Source organism: Staurois parvus, unplaced genomic scaffold, assembly GCF_062004578.1.
Source record: "Staurois parvus isolate SC_StPar_1 unplaced genomic scaffold, SC_StPar_1.0 ptg000668l, whole genome shotgun sequence".
In the NCBI taxonomy this organism is placed as follows: domain Eukaryota; kingdom Metazoa; phylum Chordata; class Amphibia; order Anura; family Ranidae; genus Staurois; species Staurois parvus.
Window position 1 is genome coordinate 5,454,242 of NW_028318464.1, and position 21,254 is coordinate 5,475,495.

The 21,254-nt window shown below is 40.6% G+C and overlaps 1 protein-coding gene across 2 annotated transcripts in view; it reads right to left on the minus strand.

Moving 5' to 3' along the window:
* Positions 1-21,254, minus strand: part of LOC149447878 (leucine-rich repeat and fibronectin type III domain-containing protein 1-like protein) — a 789,142-nt gene that overhangs the window by 150,576 nt on the left and 617,312 nt on the right. The gene's annotated exons all lie outside the window — the stretch shown is intronic.

Genomic DNA, 21,254 nt, shown 5'->3' on the forward strand with positions numbered 1-21,254 from the left:
TTTCAAAAAACTCTTTGTGGCCCTTCACTACAGCAATGAGGCATTTCCCCCGGTCATGGCTGTTATATAGTGACTAGAAACATTTACAGATTTTACTAGCAGCAGCACCCGGAAATCTGGTGTGACCTTCAGCCTTGTGAGACGTTCTGTGCCCCAGTACAATCAATACAGGCAGACACCAATAGATGAATGCTGAACACCTATAATCCAAAGGATTGAGTCCACTCTAATCTACTCTATCAGAATACATATTTAATTGAAAATTGACATATGGTTCAATAACACATGTGTAATTTTAGCAGATCTGCATTTACAATCGTCTGTGCTACAAATGTGTTTCTACAAGGTACTATAGTGTAATGGACTGTAAAAAAAAATAAAAATAAAACAAAAATATTTGTTTACCTCTAAACTAGCAGCTGTTGTCACCTTTAAAAGTAGTCTCATTGTGAAGTGACGCACTTTTCTAGACGACTGAATAAGGTGGTTAGGCAAGTTTCGGAGAGGATTTTTGGGCCAGGAACTCATGAATACCTAACACATCATGCAGGAGCACTATCGTGATGAAAAATCCACTTGTCAGGCCAGAGTTCGGGCCTTTTCTTACAGACTCCTGTAACTGATGCCCACATTTGCCTCTGTCCTTTGCATTTGTGGCTGACAAATTCTTGCATCACCATGGACATCTTCCTGGCCCTTCTTAAATCTCCTATTCCATTCAAAAACACTTGATTTCTTCGTGGAATGTTCACTATAAGCCAGTTTTAACAATCCTAAAGTTTCACTCACACTTTTGCAAATTTTCACACAAAATTTGATGTTAATTCACCGTTCCACATTCCTGCCACTCATTTTCTGCCAATAGCGCAACGCACACATGTTGTTTCTTCTACTACTCCGTAAAGACTGAGTCAGCTGCTCTATAATGCAGGCGAGTGCAAGTTAGAACATGTCAGAACACGCTTGAGTGAGAATGGCTGTGTGATTCGCCACCATAGTGCAATGCCACAGGCATTCCGGGAATTAAATGGTCACACCTTGTTCCTGGATAAACCTCTTTTGTTTGGTCTCTGTATTGAAATCTTTCAACACCAGAAAAAACTAGGAGAGCTAATTACTCTGCTTAAAGAAGAACTTTACTCCCCCTATGCTTTTTTCTCATCTCATCGCATCCCAGTTGTGATGCTGGGCTCTCATCAGAAAACATACTCAAATGACCACTGCATTCAACATTGTCCTGCTGTGATCCGCTGATCAGGTGTCATAGCCTGTGTCCTGTGCTGCCATTTCGATGCACTCTGTCATCAGGAATCCTCCTGCCTCTTGTGGGTACAAGCATTGATGAAGAAACGCGCCAGCTCTGCCCACTCACTGCTCTGTGAATGAGTTCCTACAACCTTCTGGGATATGTGAAGGAAATATTCCTGGAGGCTACAGGAGGAATACACATTCTTGCCTAGGTGAGAATGGCAGGAGGCATTGGGGCCTCAAACAAAAAAGTAGTTTAGATATCGGAGGGGATGGCAGGACCTTCAGGGTGAAGGTCCACTTTAAGGTAACACATGAAGTGAGCTCAAGGCATGAAACAGCTCTGAATTTCTGACATGATCAACAGGTCATACCTACTGAACAGATAGAACAAAACACACTCAGTGGTATACTTATCAAACCAAAAAGGAAACTAATAAGAAATGTTCCTTCATACACAGTTTAAAGCCAAACGTCTGCCTTTCTATTTTGTTTTTACACTAAATGGGGAAATGTCTCCTCACTTCTGGTTAGAACAAAAAAGTGATTGGAAATCTCTCATCAGGAAAACAGGAACAAAAACATATTTTTAGTAGAGTGTTTAGGGTTAGAATGCATGACAATGTTTTTATTGTTGTGTCTTCCTGTCTTGTCTGGACAGGATGGAAGGGAAAATCTTATCAATGGGGGTCACAAACAGAAAAATATGATTTTCTTGTAGCTAAAATACATAAATTTCTTTTAAATATTCAAAAAATTTTCAACTATTTCTCGCCTTATCCAAAACTTTAAGCTGACGTTTAGCCATAAAAAAAATTCTCTATAGTTATAGTGAGGTAATTTACCTGCAATGGAAGTATGTCCCACGTCCAGGACACAGCTGGATCCCTTTAGACATCTTTTTTTTTTGGAGATCTCTTGTGCAGGGATGCCCTGTTCTCTTTCTGTTGCTGAACCGCCAGTGCTGTGGTGGTTAATAGCTTCTATGAAAATGCTAGAAAAAAAAAAAAAAAAAAGACAAGAACCAGCATCTTCCTCCATTATACTCCACTGAGAAACATTCTGTCATTGCTTTCATTACATGTAACACAATCTCAGAATGTGGGAGAAAATCCTGTGAGTCAGACTATCCTCCATTCACAGATCATGTTACAAGCAGTGGAAGAAGGTTCCTAATGAAGGAGGAGTGAGGAAGGAATGGGTCCTTGTCAGGAGCTTTTTCATAGCAGCTTCATAGAAGACCCACAACTATTAATCCCCACAGTGCAGGAAGTTCAGAGGCAGGAAGAGGACAGGGCATCCCAGCACAAAGGTTTTCTGCATGATAAAATTGCCTGCATGATGTAAGACATGCTTCATTTTAGCTCACTAAAGCTACAGTGGGAAAAATATGTATTTGATCTCTTGCAGACTTTGTAAGCTTGCCCACTTACAAAGAAATTAAGGGTCTATAATTTTTTTCATAGGTGTATTTTAAATGATAGAGATAGAATATCAACCAGAAATCCAGAAAAAACACATGATAGAAATGTTATAAATTGAGTTGCAATTCAGCGAGTAAAATAAGTATTTGACCCCCAAGCAAAACATGACTTAGTACTTGATGGGGAAACCACTGTTGGCAAGCACAGAGGCAAGACATTTCTTGTAGTTAGTTTGCAGGTTGCACTCTCAGGAGGGATTTTGGTCCACTCTTCTTTACAGATCTTCTATAAATCCTTAAGGTTTTTTTGCGGTCGCTTGGCAACTCGAAATTTCAGATCCCTGCATAAAGTTTCTATAGGATTAAGCTCTGGAGACTGCCTAGGCCACGCTATGACCTTAATGTGCTTTTTCTTGAGCCACTCCTTTGTTGCCTTGGTGGTATGTTTTGGGTCATTGACATGCTGGGAGACCAATCCACGACCCATTTTCAGTGTTATGGCTGAGGAAAGAAGGTTCTCATTCAAAATTTTACAATACATGGCCCTGTCCATTGGCCCCTCAATGCTACAAAGTTGGCCTGTACCTTTAGCAGAGAAACAGCCCCAAAGCATAATGTTTCCACCTCCATGCTTGACTGTAGGAATGGTGTTCTTTGGCATTAACTCGACTTGCTGTGTTTGACCCTAAGAGTTCCATTTTGGCCTCATCTGACCACAGCACTTTCTCCCCAATCCTTCTCTGAATCAATTAGTTCACTGGCAAACTTCAGATGGGCCTGTACATGTAACTTCTTGAGGAGGGGGACCTTGCGGGTGCTGCAGGATTTCAATCCATGGTGGCATATTGTGTTTCCAATGGTTTGTTTGGTGACTGTGGTCTCAAGTGCCTTGAGATCATTCACAAGTTGCTTCCGTGTAGTTCTGGCCTTGTCCCTCACTTTCTCATGATCATCCTTACCCCATGAGGCGAAATCTTTCATGGAGCTCCAGACTGAGGGCGATTGATGATTATTTTGTATTTCTTCCATTTGCAAATAATCACTCTAACAGTTGTCTCCTTTTCACAAAGCTTCTTGCTGATGGTCTTGTAGCCCATTCCAGCCTTGTGCTGGTCTACAATCTTGTCCCTGACATCCTTTGACAGTGGTGGTGAGGTTCGATAGGAAGACAGATTCTGTGGACAGGTGTCTTTTATACACATAACTAGTTGTCGTTAGGAGCACCTCCTTAATTGGAGTTCCACCTGAAAAAAAATAAAATAAATAAAAGTCAGCAGCTACAAAAACTGTAGCTGCTGACTTTTAAAATACAGACACTTACCTGTCCTTCGGTCCAGCGGTGTCCTCACCATGGCTGGTTTCACCGGCCGTCTTCTCTCCCTGGTGCCGGCATCTTCCGTGAGAGACACGGCTGTGACAGCTTGCAGCTTCACAGCCGGATTTCCACTGCACATGCACGAGAAGTATTGCACTTTGTGAAAGGCCCGTAGTCTTCTCGGACCTGTCCCAGAAGACTACAGGGGGGGGGGGGAGAACAACTTCCAATTGCGATCGCCTAGGCGATTGCAGCGGAAGTGGTAGCGGGTATCTGTCAAATTCGGGTACCCGCTCCCCCCCCCACTACACAAAGGTGCCAATCATTATTGGGGAGCAGGGGACAAATGCTTAAAAAATAACTTCGGCTTTGGGTGGAACTCCGCTTTAAATTGACAGGACTAATCTATGTAACACATGAGCACGTAGCCAGTCTGTGGGAGCCAGGATTATTGTTGGTTGGTAGGGGTCAAATACTAATTTTACTCACTGAACTGCAACTCAATTTATAACATTTGTATCATGTGTTTTTTCTGAATCTTTGGTTGATATTCTGTCTCTATCATTTAACCAGTTGCCGACCACAGATAGCCGAATGACGGCTGCGCTGCGGCCGGCCAGTTCTGGGAGGGCGTCATATAACATCCTCCCAGAAAGCGCTCTCCTGCGTGCCGCCGGGGCACGCACCGGGCGATCTCCATGATCGCTGTGTCCTACGGACTTACGTGATGTGGTAAAAGGCCAATCACAGTGGCCTTTTACTATGTGATCAACTGTATCCAATGACACGCTGATCACAGGGAAATGCAATTTCCCGCAAAAAGTAAAACAACCAGCAGCAAGTAAATACTACCAAAAGAAAGCTCTATTTGTGAGAAAAAAAATGATAAAAATTTCATATGGGTACAATGTTGCATGACCACGCAGTTGTCATTCAAAGCGTGACAGTGCTGAAAGCTGAACATTGGCCTGGTAAGGAAGGGGGCATAAGTGCCCGGTAGGCAAGTGGTTAAAATACACCTATGATAAAAATTATTGACCCTTCATTTCTTTGTAAGTAGGAAAACCTATAAAATATGCAGGGTATCAAGTAATTATTTTCGCCACTGTATATAGATTTTCTTTTAATAGCTAAACTTCAGCTTTAGCAAAAAAACACTTGGCTGGACCTTCATTCCCAAAAATTACTTTTCTCCCCAGTAATGGCAAAAAACCTTGTTTTTTTCTTTACATTCTCAAAACATGTTTCCACTCTGTTTCCCAGTGGGTGGACCTGACAGAGTGCCTTCATGGGGCAGGTTGCAAGAACCTGGAAGAGACAGTTGTCTCCTTATGACATCAAAGAAGATGGAGATGTGGGACCCTGGCTGTAGCAGCAGAGCAGCAGATCACATCAGGAAAAGGCTGGATGTGCTGGGCAGATGAGTATGTGAATGGAGGACAACTCTGCATAACAGGTAAAAAGGGTTAAAAAAAGAAGCAGAAGCAATACCAAGTGGATTTAATTGAAGATGTTTAAATTTACTGCTTTAATTTAACTGGACCAGAGCTCTCCTTTAACTGTACCGATTTTAAGGGTTATAAGGAAAACGCTTCTGCAAGCAATTGTGGGTAGATAGGATAATCTTCATAAATGCAGGTGGCTATCTTTAGGATGAGCCTGACCTTAATATAGAACATTTGCTTTTGAAAATTCTACATACTGACTTGGCTGCGGCCTTATTTCACCCCAGCACGGCGGAGATTCCAAGCGACTGCTGAGTTCTAGAACCACGCATCTTAATAGAGCTGGTCTGGTTGAAAAAGTGGAGCAGCCCTCAGGCACTGTTTTTTTCCCTCTGCTATGATTGATATGTTACATTTACATGCATAATAGGAAAGAACGTGCGCAAACTATTCTGATGATATGAGAGAATGTAACAGTAATTTGAGAACGTGATTAACTCACTATTCTGGTAACCTGTAAGATTGCTGAGGACTGTGAAAACATAATTGATGGTTGTGTGTACTTGTTACTAGGCAATCATGCTTTTTCTTGTAGGTTCTAGTTTATTTTTAAAGGGCACCTGTCTTAAGGGAGATGAGTAGGCCGCCATTGCTGACTTCCTGAAAAAGCTAGTAGGTGACTGTCATGCTGATCCTCTGGCTTTAATTTTGGGACCACTGACTTAACATAAATGAATAATAAGTGAAGGCAGGAAGGGAACTGCTAGGTTTTTAAAATGCGCTGGTTTGCGTTCATGCAAACCATGCCATGGTACATGCTTTACTGTGCATTAGTTTCATAATCTCTGTATAAATATTACAAATAAAAAATTTCAATGCAGTACTGCATGCAGTGTTTGTTTCTGCTGAGTGTTAACATGATGCATGATTTGGCAAATACTGCAACAAAGTCCCAGCATACTATATTTGTATTTTTCCTTGCACTATAAAACACACCATCAGCATTTCCCATGCTGCTACAGAACTACAAGCCCCAGTACACTATATATGCATGTCATTTGCCTTTATTGAACTATTGTTCCAATGCTATATATTTGCCTTTCTCTTGTCTGAGACACTACAAGTCCCAGAATGCTAGATTTGCTTTTTTCTGTTTCTGAGGCACAACAAGTCCTGGAACACTGTTTCTGCATTTCTCCTGTCTTTGAGTCCAATCACACTTTATCTCTACTGTATTGACTCTAAGACATTACATATCCCATCACACATTGCCTTCCTTTCTCCTGTTTCTGAGGCACTACAAGTCCCAGCATAGTATATTTGTCGCTACTGGCTCTGGGGTACTGTATGCTCCACCAAACTCTCTCTCTGCCTTTCTGTTGTCTGAGGCACTACATGTCCCAGCACAGTATATTTGTCACTACTAGCTCTAGGGTACTGTATGCCCCACCAAACTCTCTCTCTACCTTTCTCTTGTCTGAGGCACTACAAGTCTCAACACACTAAATTCATCTCTACTGCCTCTGAGGCACTACAAGATCAAGCACTTTATGCCTGCCTTTCCCTCGTCTCTGAGGCACTACACTTCCCCAGAACATTATATTTGTAGTTCTTGTCTCTTGGCACTACAAGTCTCAGTATACCATGGCTGTCTTTCTGCTGTCTCCTCATTTTACTACAGGGGAACCCATTTACACAAATTGTGACAGTGGTGGCAGGGAGGTAGGCAAGCTAGGTTAAAACCATATTTAAATTCAAGAAGAAAATGGTTTTCCCCTATTTCTGGAATCCCTATGCGGTCATATGATTCCAATAGCTAGATCTTCAGTAGCATTGATACCAGTAGGGCCACCCAAACCAGCAAATTACACTGATGCCCCATTCACAACTGATCATTTTCGAGCTCAAAGCTGCGAACTGCTCAACATCCAAAATCTCCAAGTTTTTAGTTGTGCTTGTTGACACTTGAGCATAGTGCTGCTTGAAGCTCAAAGACGAACGTGAATTACTTTTGAGCAACAAGAATTTTTGGCCCCAACAAACTTCAATGGAAGCACCTGGAAAAAGCGCAAACGTGCATGGAAAAACACATGGAAATGCACATACTGAATGTTTCTTTCCCCTAGTAACTACAGTAGCTTGGCTAAAATGGCTTTTACAATCAATACAAAAAGGCAGCAAGTTGACCGAAAACAATCCACTCAAATATGAGAGAACAGTGCAAGCAAAATCTGTAAAAGCTCAGTATAGACATATACATGCCCCAAACACTATTGTACCAGGAAAAACATTACATCTGGAGGGTCTGCATTAGTAAATTGCAAATTTCACATCACAGTAACAGCAAAAAGCCCTAGATCGATGTAGTTTACAAATATAAAATTAAAAGCATAAGTTCACCTTCTGAACATGTTACATGTTCCAGGATCTGCAGTCTTTCCCCACCTCTCCCTCCCTCCCTTTGGCAGCGGACAGGGGATCTTCTCCCTGCACCGGCTGTCACAATTTAAAAATGACACGACTGTGTGGAGTCTGCTGTGAATGAATGCCTATAAGAACAAATGATGGCTTGTAGTTCCCGAGGAACCTCGAGGGCACAGGTGAGCTCTCTCATAGTCCATTGAGCTTCTTACTCTCAGGTAATTGTCGGTCCATACAAGGTATGGGCAGATAGCTATGTCGAGAGTGTGCACAAGCCTGAGATTTCACCTGCGATCTGGTGATCGTGGGTGTGATGTTCTGCAGGCTCCTTAGAAAAAAAGTTGACATTTTTTTACCTTTTTTTTTTTTTCCTCCAAATGGTGAACTTATTCTTTAAGGCCTCTTGAACTCCACTTTATGAAAATGAAGCCTTGACTGCTGGAAGCATAGCATCTCTGTGGGCTTTAACCTAACACAGGGAGGTTAAGTGGCTCCATTAGGATTGACTACTATGACCTGAGATGACTGGGTGGAGCTTGAACTCTAGAGAAAGGCTATGTTGTGGCACATCCTACTGCTCTGAGGAGATTCAGCTGTCACAGCTTTATTAGCGGTTTTGACCTTGACAGCAATTGATGTTGCTTTATGGGCTAAACCCTAAAATTAAAATCTGGGGTCGGTGTAATCCTTGCCTGGCACTGATGGTAAAGACAGGCCACTTAGACTTTGGGAGTTTATGTTTTATAGACGCTCCTGGTATAACTGACTGGCATTGTTACTTGGTACATTTGGAAAGTTTAATAAAATTGTGGCCTTGCCCTATTTCCAGCTTAATCAGAATAGGCCTATGCTTCTCAGCAGTCATTTAAAACAAGTTGATATGAAGAGTTACAAATGGATTTGAGCATGAACCGATACCATTTATTGGGTAACTAAATAGATTGTAATGCAGGTTATGCCTGAAGAAGAGGCCAGGCTGCTTCGAAAACTTGCACCACAATCTATTTAGTTAACCAATAAATAGTATAACCCTAAATCCAAACATGTTGCCGTTTGTAAAAGCCAACAAGAGATGCGTTATGCTCCAATATCTGTGCTCAATTTTAATGTGAATTAGGTTACAAAGATCACCCAATTTAATATGGATCTCATCCCTCATAAAGATGAACATCTCCCAATTCTTTTCACACCATCTCTACATCATTAGACCACTGCATTTTAAATACACTATGGAATTCTGTTATCTGGAAACTCATTATCCTGAAAACGGAAGAGACAAGTTGCTGAAAATGGAGAAGACAAAAAGTATATAATTGCCAATACTTAGTAATGATGTCACAGACAGGATCACCAAGTACTCTCATCGTACTACACAATTTAATGAGGATAGGAATGGCAGGGTGAAGTGTAGAGGTAGACACGGGTTTTAATTGGAGTATATTTTAGAATTATGACCCTAAATTAAAAAAACTGGAAAAACTATTTATAAACTGTTCCTAAAGAACAACTTGTATTGTGTAAAAAAATAAATAAATGTTGATCCACATAGTTCTACCAATCCCACAAGAACAAATTGTAAAAAGTTTGGTTTGCCTCTCTACTGCAGTAATTGCTGGCAGGTCTGAATCAATCAAAAATATTTAAAGATTATGCAGAAAAAACTGTATTTCTTGAATCTAAGGCAGCTTTATATGAGCTGTGCTCATCCCCTCTAGCCAGTATATAGCACTGTACATACAGCAAGTTTTAGGATTTTTTACAAGAGCACAAATACGACATTTGTAAATTGGATGATGCGAGTCTGGATAATATAAACTGTATTATTCAGACAAGCTTTGAATCTTTGAACATACTTTTGTGCACCTGGCTGCTTGCACAGTACAACTGGTTGTGTTTGAACTTAAAAGATAAGTTCACCTTTTGGACAAAAATAATAAATGCACATTTTTTTTGAAGATAAAAAAAATGTGCATTTATTATTTTTTTCCAAAACAAGCCTGGAAAGCATTGCACCAGCGATCAGTAGATCGCTGATGCCATGCAGACTTGTCAGAATATCTGCTTGCCGTATGGGATGTACAGTCAAGCAGATATACTGACAGGAAGCTTCAATGAACTAGCACGGTGCTCCACCTTCTGTGGGAAGCAGCCCTCACAGCCCCCCTAATACTGAGCCCCAACGTGATCCAGCGATGTGAACAAGAGCCTCAGCTCTCCGGGGACTCTAAATTCTTATTGGTTGAGCTGTCGATCATAGCCAGTGAGCCAATGAGGAGAGATAGGATTTTGGGCAGGGCAGGGCGGGGCTGAGACGCAGATCTGTGCATGTACATGCAGAGCAGCTTGGGTGCCCCCAGAGAAAGCTGCTTGCTCTGGGAGCACTCGACAGGAGGGAGGAGCCAGGAGCGCTGATGGGGGGGGACATGAGAAGAGGATCGGGGCTGCTCTGAGCAAGACCACTGCACAGAGCAGGTGAGTATAATATTTATATATCATTATTTTGAAACAAAAAAAAAAAAAAAAAGATTGCCCATTCTAAGTTGACCTGGAATAAAGTGATATTAAAGGCAATGTGTACATAGTAGAAAGTGAGGCCATGTTTGAAATATTAAAATCGAGTGCAAATGCAAGCCAACAAGATAAATAGTAATTTGTATAAAGGCAAAACTTGAGGTGGATGGGGGAGACTTCCCATACCATCAGAATACACTGATCAGCTGATCATGCAGAATTTTTCCAACAGGCTGGTTGTACAGAAGTCAGTCGGTAGATTGACTTCTGTACAACCAAACTGCCAATACATAGATCCAAATGTTGCCAATTCCTGCTGAATCTACCAAATTTCAATCCATGTATGGCCATCCTAAGTTTTATAAGCTTCAAGGGAGTTAACAGAAAATACAGTTGATCTGTTTACAGGTTGGCTTTAATTTAAGTAGCAATGAACGTGGAGTACTGAAAAACGGCAACACTACAAAAACAAGCTGATTGATAAAAGTGATCTTAAATACAGAAGCTACATACTCAATTTAAATTCTATTAAGACATACAAACCACTACCCTCTCACTCTCTAGCCCGAAGGCTCTGTTCACATCAGTACTATGTCAGATGCAGCATGAGTCGCACAGAATCGCATGACAATGGAAATCACATTGTTTTTAACAATGCCCGCTCACATCAATGCAACTCAGCACGGTGCGATTTTGGAAAAGGTTCCTGTACTACTTTGGTGCAATTCTATCCAGATTTTGACCCCATAGAATATGCAAAGCTTGCACTACATAATTGCACTGAGAATTGGATGCGAATCGGATTGTAGCAGCGTGAACCTAGTCTGTCATTCATGAATACAGACAATGGTCGCATGGACAAATACGTAGATGTTAAAATTGCGCCCAAACACATCTTAGACCACACCGCTTTACACAATCCTATATTTTTCCTAAAAACAAATGCCCAGATTAGAGTACTCACCAGTTGCAAAATGTTTGGATCTAAGCCCACACTAGTACAATTTTCCAGCGAACTGTGACATTCTGGTGACATGTAAAGTTGCAGGTCAACTGAAAATACATATATTTTAATGGGTGTCTTGAGTCGTTGTGACAAAAAAAAAATGCTTTTTGGCGATTCTTGTGCGGAAAGACTCCCAAAGATTGCATGGCAAGTCACCATATGTCTTTATCAGCACAACTCAACAGCAATTTCTGAGGCTTTTTTTTAACCCTATATTACACTAACATTTATTTTTCTGCTGTATACCTGGCAATCCCTGCTGTTGAATTCTCCTCTCCTCCTCCCAAGTGTCCCATTATTGTTTCCACTTGGGCAGACTGAGCACACGGCCAGACTGGATATCACATTGTTACAGTTGTCTTCACAGTGTGAGCAGTGTAGCAGAAATGGCGTCCAGACACATGTGAAAAGCTCAGGACAACTAGCTGCTAATCAGCCCAGTATGTGAAAAAGGAATTGTGTAACACTAGATTGGTATGAGTGGCCACAACCAAAGTTTCAAAACATCAAAGTTGCCTTGAACTCGCTTTTCAGGTGCTTTGAACATGCATCCAGTCACTAAGAAGTTGTACAGCAACCAATTGAGCACAGAACCAACAGCGTAGTTGAGTTTTAAACAAATATTTCACCTGGAAGTAAAAAATCAGTTCCTATGGAGTCCATTTACTAGATTTGGGCTACTTTCACACTGAGGAGTTTTTCAAGCGTTTTTGCATTAAAAAAAACACCTGAAAAGCTCAAAAAAACGGATTCCCTATATATGTGAATGTATATCTATGTTTTTACACTGAGGCGTTATGATGAGGTGTAAACATTCCTGCTTGCAGTATCTTTGGGGCATGTTTGGGGAGTTAAAAAAAAAAAATGCCCCTAAAACGCCTTTTCCTATTGAAATCAATGGAAAACACCTGAAAAATGCCACAAAAACGCCTCTGAGAAGCGTTTTTGATGTAGTTTTAAGTCACGTGTCCTTTAAAAACCGCAGTAAAAACGCCTATGCATTTTTGTGGCAGATCAGCGTGAAAGTAGCCTTAGAGCAGATTCTAATATACTGTATGAGAAGCTAGATGTAAATATAATGTTTTACATTTGGCAATATAAAATCACTGCTCTGTAAGGAAAAAAAAAAAAAAAGGAAAAAACAAAAGTACAATACTATAAGGAACAACAGGTATTGTGAGCTCTGCTGACTGGAGAGCTCTAGCTGTGACTCAGCAAGGGGTGTATAAAGCCAGTGAGATCTGCATAGATCGCAGGGATCTGGGTCTGCAGGCCACAGTAATTTGTAAAGTAACTGGTGATTATAAGTTTGAAGCTGCATCTATGATAAAACTAAGTATTTTCTCTAGAATAAAGTTCCTGTTTCCTGTTTGCAGTGAGGAAGCAGTAGACAAACATGTGGACTGTGCACTGTAGGGCTATATACAGAATCTGTAACAGGTTATGGGCCCAGACACCCAGTCATAGCCTGCTACAGAAAAACAAGTGCAAGATACTGCAAAAGAAAAAAAGAAAATGGCCAGTAACACAGCAGCAACAAAGCAGGCCAGAACACCCCTTCAGATGAGTGGATAGAGAAGGACCAGAAAGTTCAGAGCATAATCTCTCTTAGCATAGAAGATGATCAAATCATACATATATGTAAGTGTAAAACTGCTAAAGAAATGTGGGAGGGATTACAAAAGGTGCATTAAAGGGGTAATCTTAGCAATCAACTGTATTTGATTAGAAAGCTATACCAAACCAAGCTGATGAAAGGTCAGGATATGCAGGATTACATAAGGCACATCTTGGAAATGGTTAAATGCCGAGTGATATAGGAGTCGCAGCACTATTACTTACCAGTCAGTTATGAAATGCTTGTCACAGCACTTGATGTGTTAGGGGCAAGCTTTTGAATGAATATAAGCGTAAAACAGAAAGCATTAATAGTGATGGTGCTTCTGTCTAGAGTCTGCTTTAAAGGCAAAAAGAGGAATAGGAGCTGTAACATGCAACAAAAAACACGTTAATGTTTTATGCGCAAGAAATAAGACCATTTAAAGCTGACTTTTGAATCTGGAAAGCTGGAATGCGAAAGCAAATCAAACTACAAAAGGCCAAAAGTGTCAAAAGTGATCAGGAAGAAACCGATTTTTCTTCAGATAATGAATGCGTTTTTCAATCCAAAAATTGCACTTCATCTTTGCAAGCATAGTGTGTTGATTCAGGAGCTACAAGTCACATGACAAATGACAGAAATGTCTTTATTCCTCTTGACTGGAGTAAAACAGAAAAATCACCACAGCTAATGGGCCAATAATGGAATCAGAAGGAAAAGTAGATTGTTTTCTTTATTGTCTTATTTCCCAGAGTGTCACCAGAAAGATACATGTGAACAATGTCTTGTATGTCCCTGCTTTTGAAATTAATCTTTTGTCAGTGAAGAAGCCCACAAAACAAGGCAATGTAGTGTCCTTCCAAGATGACAGTTGTGCCATCACAAAAGATTATATCTTACTTGCAAAGGCTAAAATTACAGATGAACTGTATAAGCTGAACTGCAATGAGATGGTTAATACTGCCAAGGAGGAAAACCGTTCAAACTGCATTCAAACATGGCACAGACGACTTGGGCACAGAAGTCCTGACAGAATAAAGAAATTAACTTAGAATGGCTATGTAAATGGAATAAAAATTAGTCTGTGATCAAACAATTAAATTTATCAGCTGTATAAAAGGAAAAATGACAAGAAAAGCCTTTCTATAGCAAAGTAACAGCAGAGCTAAAAAAAAACCTCTGGACTTCATTCAGATCTTTGCGGTCCAATGGAAAAATTGACTCCAGGAAAAAAAAAATTTTTTTCTCACTTTTATAGATGATTACTTCAGATATACTACACTATATCTGTTAAACAACAAAAGTGAAGAACAAGAAACTTGAACTATAGTATTAGTATTTAGTTCATGTAAGCAACTGTAATGCCTATGAAATGTGTTGGCCTTGGACCCTTTGTTTCTTGGGTAATTGTTACAATAAAGCATTGTTGCCGAAATGCCAAGAGCATGAGAAATGACTGATGTAATTTCTCTAAGCTAAAAGAACAGAGTCACAAGATATTAGACTGCTTATAGCAAGATAAGAACTTGTTTGTGGGATTGAACGTGTTTATGACATCTAGTAATGTCACATTAGAAGATAAGAACCTGGTTAAGGATGTCTACTTGCTTGAGAAGTTAGAAATCTTTAAGTTTAGGGTAGATGAGAAGAAGTTCAGGGTAGATAAGAAGCTGATCTGAAGCAAAAGTGTGACTTCTTAGATAACAATGTTGATTCAATATGGTGACTAGACCTGACTCTGTTATCCTCACGGAACCTTTCTGCTAGCTTCTCCTAAAGTGGGTGTGGCGCCCGCCCACTTCAGGAAAGCTGCCAGGAAAATGGTTTAAAAGTCGGGAGTTTAAACGGGATCGATGGGAAGCACCCTAGCAGATGAGGACGCTCTGACGCTGGGATTCTTACCAAGGCTATATGGGCTCATCGATTGGTTGCGTTTACGGATTCCCCTGTGCAGTATGGTTCCGATGGGATTTGTTCCTTCCAGCCTTCACATAGCTTTGGTAATGTATTAATTCTATGCTCTGATGCTGTCAAATAATGTGTCTATTTCATGCTGTAATGCTGACATTATTATTGATGTGTTATTATGCAGATTGCGATGACTATAAGATATATCCTCCTGTGTGTCATGTGATAATAAAAGTGGAGGTTTTGACAGTGCAAGAATATTGCAGTTGGATTCTGTTATTTCTTGGAGTGTCGGGTGAATGCTATGATGTGCCAGGGCAGCTATTCATTTGGTAAAGGGTCTTTCACATGCGTAGAATATGTAATGGTGAATATGCTGGTTAAAAAGTACCTGTGTGTGACTTCCTGTCTATTGTGTGTGTGTATATGACTTGCTTTTAGATATTACACCCAGCATTGCCATTCCAGCAACAAAATTGGCAAAATGCCAAGTGTATTGCGCACAGACAATGGAACTGAATGTACAGGTGATAATACACAGGCGATTCTCATAAAGCATGTCATAGTATTTCAAACTACTGTACCATACAACTCGGAGCAAAACTATGTTGCAGAACGAATCTTACTATATGTGAGAGTGGAAGAACCATGCTGTTTGATGTAGATATGCCAACCACATACTGGGGGGGGGGGCAATTATAACTGCATCCAAAATTGACTACCAGGATAGTCAACTGAAAAAACTCTATATAAACTGTCGAATGAAAAGCCCAGAATTTGAACCATCTAAAATTTTTTGGAAGCAAAGCCTATGTGCACATTCCAAAAGAAAAATGTACAAAATGGGATGCTTGTGCAAAGGTAGGTGTACTTGTGGGGTACAGAGAATCTCAAAAGGGATAGGGAATTCTACACCAAGACACAAACAAGGTAACCATCAGTAGAAGTGTAATTGTCGATGAAACTTCAGTGTGTTCAAAATTTCATAAACACAAATGCTTCAAACTGAGGGAAATTCCACATTAGTGTCACATGAAGATAAGCAACAAAGTGACACAGAAATAGAAGTTAACACAGACAATCCAAGTATTGTAAAAAAGAAACCAGGACACAAGAGGCTTCAATCAGGAAATCCACCAGAAGCAAAAAAGGCATCCCAGCCAAATGTCTGCCCTATGTTGCTCACATAGCATTAAAACCAGAGCCAGATTCATGGGATGAGATGCAAAGTTTTCCAACCCAAAAGAAACAGATTTATAGAAGGGAGATCCGAGATTGCAATAATATAAAGAGTAGTTTATGAATGGGAGTATTGGAATACAGTGTTCCTGTATTTTTGTGCAACAACTACTGTACATCAGTATTCAGTAGAGATATATTGTTCAACCAGTAAATGGCAGTGCTTATAATTTTGAAGCTGCATCTATGATAAAACTATGTCTTTTCTCTATAACAAAAGTTCCTGTTTCCTGTTTGCAGTGAGGAATCAGTAGATAAACACATGTGGACTCTGTGATTTGTTGCTGTGGTGTTAGTGGCCAGCCCACCCACATCACGGTAATGCAGGACACTGATCAGGGGCAGGCAACATGCAGGGCAGCATCTTTAGCATTAAGAGGAGGATTGAAGTCCACCTCCTCCACCTCCTGCTCTCTGCCTTGCTGCTGGAGCCAAAAGGCAGGAGATGGTGTGAATTGGGGGGCTAAGTGATGGGGGGATGGTATGATTGAAGGACTGTGTGATTTGGGGGTCTCTGTGAATGGAGGCAGGGTATGGTGTGAATTGGAGGGCTCTGTGATGGGGGGTGTTATGACTGAAGGACTGTGTGATTTGGGGGCTCTGTGACTGGAGGCAGGGTATGGTGTGAATTGGGGAGCTCTGTTATCAGGGGATGGTATGACTGAAGGACTGTGTGATTTGGAGGCTCTGTGTCTAGGGGCAGGGTATGGTGTGAATTGAAGGGCTCTGTAATGAGAGCGATTTGAGGGCTCTGTGACTTGAGGGACTGTGTGATGGTGGGGGGGGGGACCCTGTATGATTTAGGGCCAATGCCCCATATATAGGGGAAAAAACCATGTAGAGAACATCACCACACCCCCTCCATGTGGAAATAGGCTAGAGCCCACCAGGGACTGCCAAACTGCTAGGCCCTACAGCTGAAAAGTGTAGGAATGTCACTCCATGATGTAAAGTATGAAATATATTCTCCAATGCCTAGTACATCAATGAATATATACTGTATAGCAAAAATATGTGCGTATAATAGTGGAGGACTTACTGACAATTCCGCCTAGTGAGAGAACAGGAGAGGAAAATTATTATTAACTGACCTCATGGCATCTTGCATGTGTCCTGGAATGCATGAAGCGCAAGCCGTGTATCCACCGGTCGTTGCTCCGGATATCTGGACGTGGGCCACTGTTACTGCGCATGAGCGCCTCTCAATACAATTAGGTATGTAAGCGCCATGTCCCTCACAACCCGAGGGAAGAACACCAGAACTACGTCACATTGAGAGTGGAAGTGCACTGTAGATAGGGACAGAAGTGGCAAAATTTACAACTCCCAAACAGAGGGTGGCTGAGCAGCGAAGGGCCAAAAGCAAAAAAAAACGCATAAACCATGAACATGTACATGATGTAAGTTGATGATAATGGAGGGGGTGGGGAGAGGTCGCCCAAACATGGATGGCATGGGCAAACCCAAGGAGAATCTGTATAATATCATGAGCAATATTTAATACATTTAAAAGTATATAAGCTATTTAGAAACACCATGCTAGTGCATCTACCACTACTACTAAAAGGAACACTAATGCAGCAACCACATTTATGGATTGTGCAATGTTACATTTTGTTTTTGGGTTTAATACTACTTTAAGGCAGTACAGCCATTTTGGCTCTTGAAGCATCATTATATGTTCAGTGTTTGTTGTATTTTTGTGGCTGCCACAAATGGGATAATTGCTTTTTACATGCAAATATAATATTAAATGTTAATTCTGAATTCAGGACACTGCATTGTCCTTTTTTATAAACTCCGGTTTCTGTGTTATTTGGCTAAGGATGATTCCTATTGCTTATGATATGTATAGAGTATATTTATGGCCTATAGATTCCCATCAATCTTGTTCCTTTATTATTTGCTTACCCTTTGTATTATAAACTATATGCTCTGTACTGAATGATTATGCTACACTGTCCTGTGTAACTCCAGATACCTTCTAATTTATCATGTCTATTTCTGGGAGGGCTAGTCCTATGACATCATTTTTTTTTAACCAGCTGGGACATTTTGCAGTAAACAGCAGATGCATCAGCAATTTTCTTGGTTCATCTTCGTACCTGGGATAGAATTGTTCAGCAATGCAGTCCTGGGAGGAAGGAGGGCTGCAGAGCAATATGTAGTATAGTATTGTACAAACCAAGCCTTCTGTGACTCCTTTACTACATTGAAACCCTTTTTGTTTTACTAGAAGGTGGTGCAGATATTTAAGGGTTGTGTTCTTCATTTGGAACAGTGCCTGTCGTTAGACTCTGCATTCAGTAAGTGCTTATATATTGTCAGAAAAATGGGTGCTTTATTTTTTTTTCAATTGTTTGTGGTCCCATAAAGTTAAAAAATGTACAACTATATTTACTCGGTTGTCCAGTGACCAATTTCCAACATTAACATTCAAACATATCTGGCAAAGAAAGATAATAATAATAATAATAATAATAATAATAATAATAAGATTCTGCATAATAGAAACTATTTTAACTGTATAGGAAGGGGGTAACCAGGAACAGATGGAAAGGATAATGACCCAATCGAGGTTCCTGGCCTACCTTTAAATTTTAAAGAGGGTCAGGTCCTACTCTAAGGGTGGATGTAGGGGTCTATCTGGGGTGTTCTAGGATGAGGTAGAGACATTCTGTAGGAGGGGGAAGGGGAGAGAGGGTTTGTGGTGGTTTGTTAGGTATAGTAGGTTTCTTTTGTTGCTTCGGGTAGGGGCTGCATAGAGAGCCTTTGGACCTAATAAAGAGGTGAGTGTCTCCTGGGAAGAGAGCCATCTCTATAGGAGTGTCTAATAATGTCTTAGGGCTCGTTCACACTTGGCTGTTTTACCAACGCTTGCCAAACGCCCCTATAGCGTTTGGCAAGTGTTGGTCCGGCATTTGCGGAGCTTTTTTTAACGCTCTGCAAATGCTCCGCATGCGCGGTTTAGCGGCGGTTTCTAGGCATTTGCCGAGCATTAAAAACGCCCCACAAACGCCTATAATGCAGTTTGAATGGTGTTACCGCTACGCAAACTCCCGCAACCGCGTCGCAACTGCACCGCAAACACCGGCCGGGCATTTGCGGAACGGCACCATAGACTAGAATAGTAGGCTTCAACGCCTCCTGACTCGACCAGAGGTAACCGTTTTGCCGTGATGCAAACGCTCCCATTAGGACAGCACCATGTGCTGTAATGTGCAGAATTGGCAGGGGCGTTTGGGAAGCGGTAAAAACGCTTCCCAAACGCCTCTCTGCCTCCTGCACACAACGCTAGTGTGAACGTAGCCTTACTTAGTCTTGAGGGTCAGAGCCGGACATCTAAGTGGCAGACGTCTGTGATATCTCCTGTAAAGGAAGGGGTCTGTGCTTTTCAAGTAGGGCCAGAGCTTCCAAATCATTCTGAATTTTCCTCTGTGTTGTTCAACATTGAGGTTATGTCTTCTATTTTCTGGGTGTCATTGATTTTCATGTACCATAATTGCTGTGTGCATGGGTATGTTTGTTTTCACAAAGCAGGAATGCACACTTTCAGTGCGTTTTACAGGTGTCTAGTTAGAAACGTTTATATTTTGAAAGGGGCATGTCTGTCAAATGGAGATATGGGTGCTTCTTTGGATCTTCCTGGTTCCCTATCTGCTATGCTTATCCTTCAGATTCTCTACTAGAGTCCTCAACTTGAAACAAGTCTGCAAACAGGCAAGCCCAAAACCTTGCTTTGTATTCATGCATTCAAGTGAATTGCCTGAAAATCGCATGTCAAAATCATATTGTGGGGACGCTTATTCCTGCTATGTGATGGTGAACGGAGCTTAAGGGAACTAGAAAGATCTAAAAGAGTAGCTCTGGCTTGACACAATCTCTTTAATATTGTCCTATCAGCAATTTAATTTTGTTTAAATTTTAGACTGTTATCTTATAAAAGTAAATCTAATTTTCTGTTTGTGTGTATGTGTATATATGATTTAGCTTGAGCTGTTGAGCTCTGTATACAAAAAATATATATATTTATTTATTTATACCCATACACACACACCCCAAGTAGATCCCCCTTTGGTACCAAAACAACACTGACCCTCGAGGCATCCATATATTGTATATAAAGATAACTTGATTTGTTTTCTGTTTAATGCAAAGCCAAGTATCTTGGAAACAAATAGGTATTCTCATTACATGACATTGGTTTAGCTGCGCACCTTTGAGACAGCTGATCTTCAAGTATCAACCATGATGCAGACATAAATGATGGATTTTATTTCAGACATGGGGATTGATGCAAAAGCCACTACAATGTGCCTTATGGAAAACACCAAGAGGGATACGCGGACAGGAGTATTAGTGTTTTATCCTCTGAAATGCCAGCTTACATCAAAATTCACCATGACATTATTGCCGTCACCTAGTAAAGCAGCAGTTTTTATTTTTTATTTTTTTTCATGGTGCTTGGTGACTATGATACCAAATTGTTGATGCACTGACAGCAGCCTCTGTGCAAGGGTATAAAGCACTAATTATAGTTTTTAGACTCTACCAAGGAACCTGGACACAGTCATTCTGGATTACCCTCTTTTTTGGTAATATGAAAGTTTTGAACCATCCAAGAAATCAGATGGCAAAATATTTAATGATTTAAAAGATTAGAGCAAAAAAACAATGATACTGACACATTTAAATTAAACTCTTACGCCTTTCCAGTCAGAAAATACTTTTGAGTCATATTTGTACCTGAAAATACTTGAAGTATATTTCTCGTCCTTATCATTACATACCCTCTGTGTCAGATAATGAAAAGGTCAGAATTGCAGACCTCCTTCTGACAATGCTAAATACCTAAGTTCCAAAACCTAACGTGACTTAAGCAGCTAACACAAAATCCTAATACAGGGATTTATCAAACTAAATACAGCAATTGAGTTAAAAAATAAATGAATGCGTCCACAAAGAGTGTAAATAAACTCAATAGCAAACTCAACAAGGTGAGTGCATCATACATATAAATCAAACTAGTGAATACATCGAAAAAGTCCATATAGAAAAGTCCCATCTCCATGTGAAAAACTCCAAAAGAGGCTTACCAGATGTGTTTGACCCCCATTTTACTGAGTGGTCAAAAACAG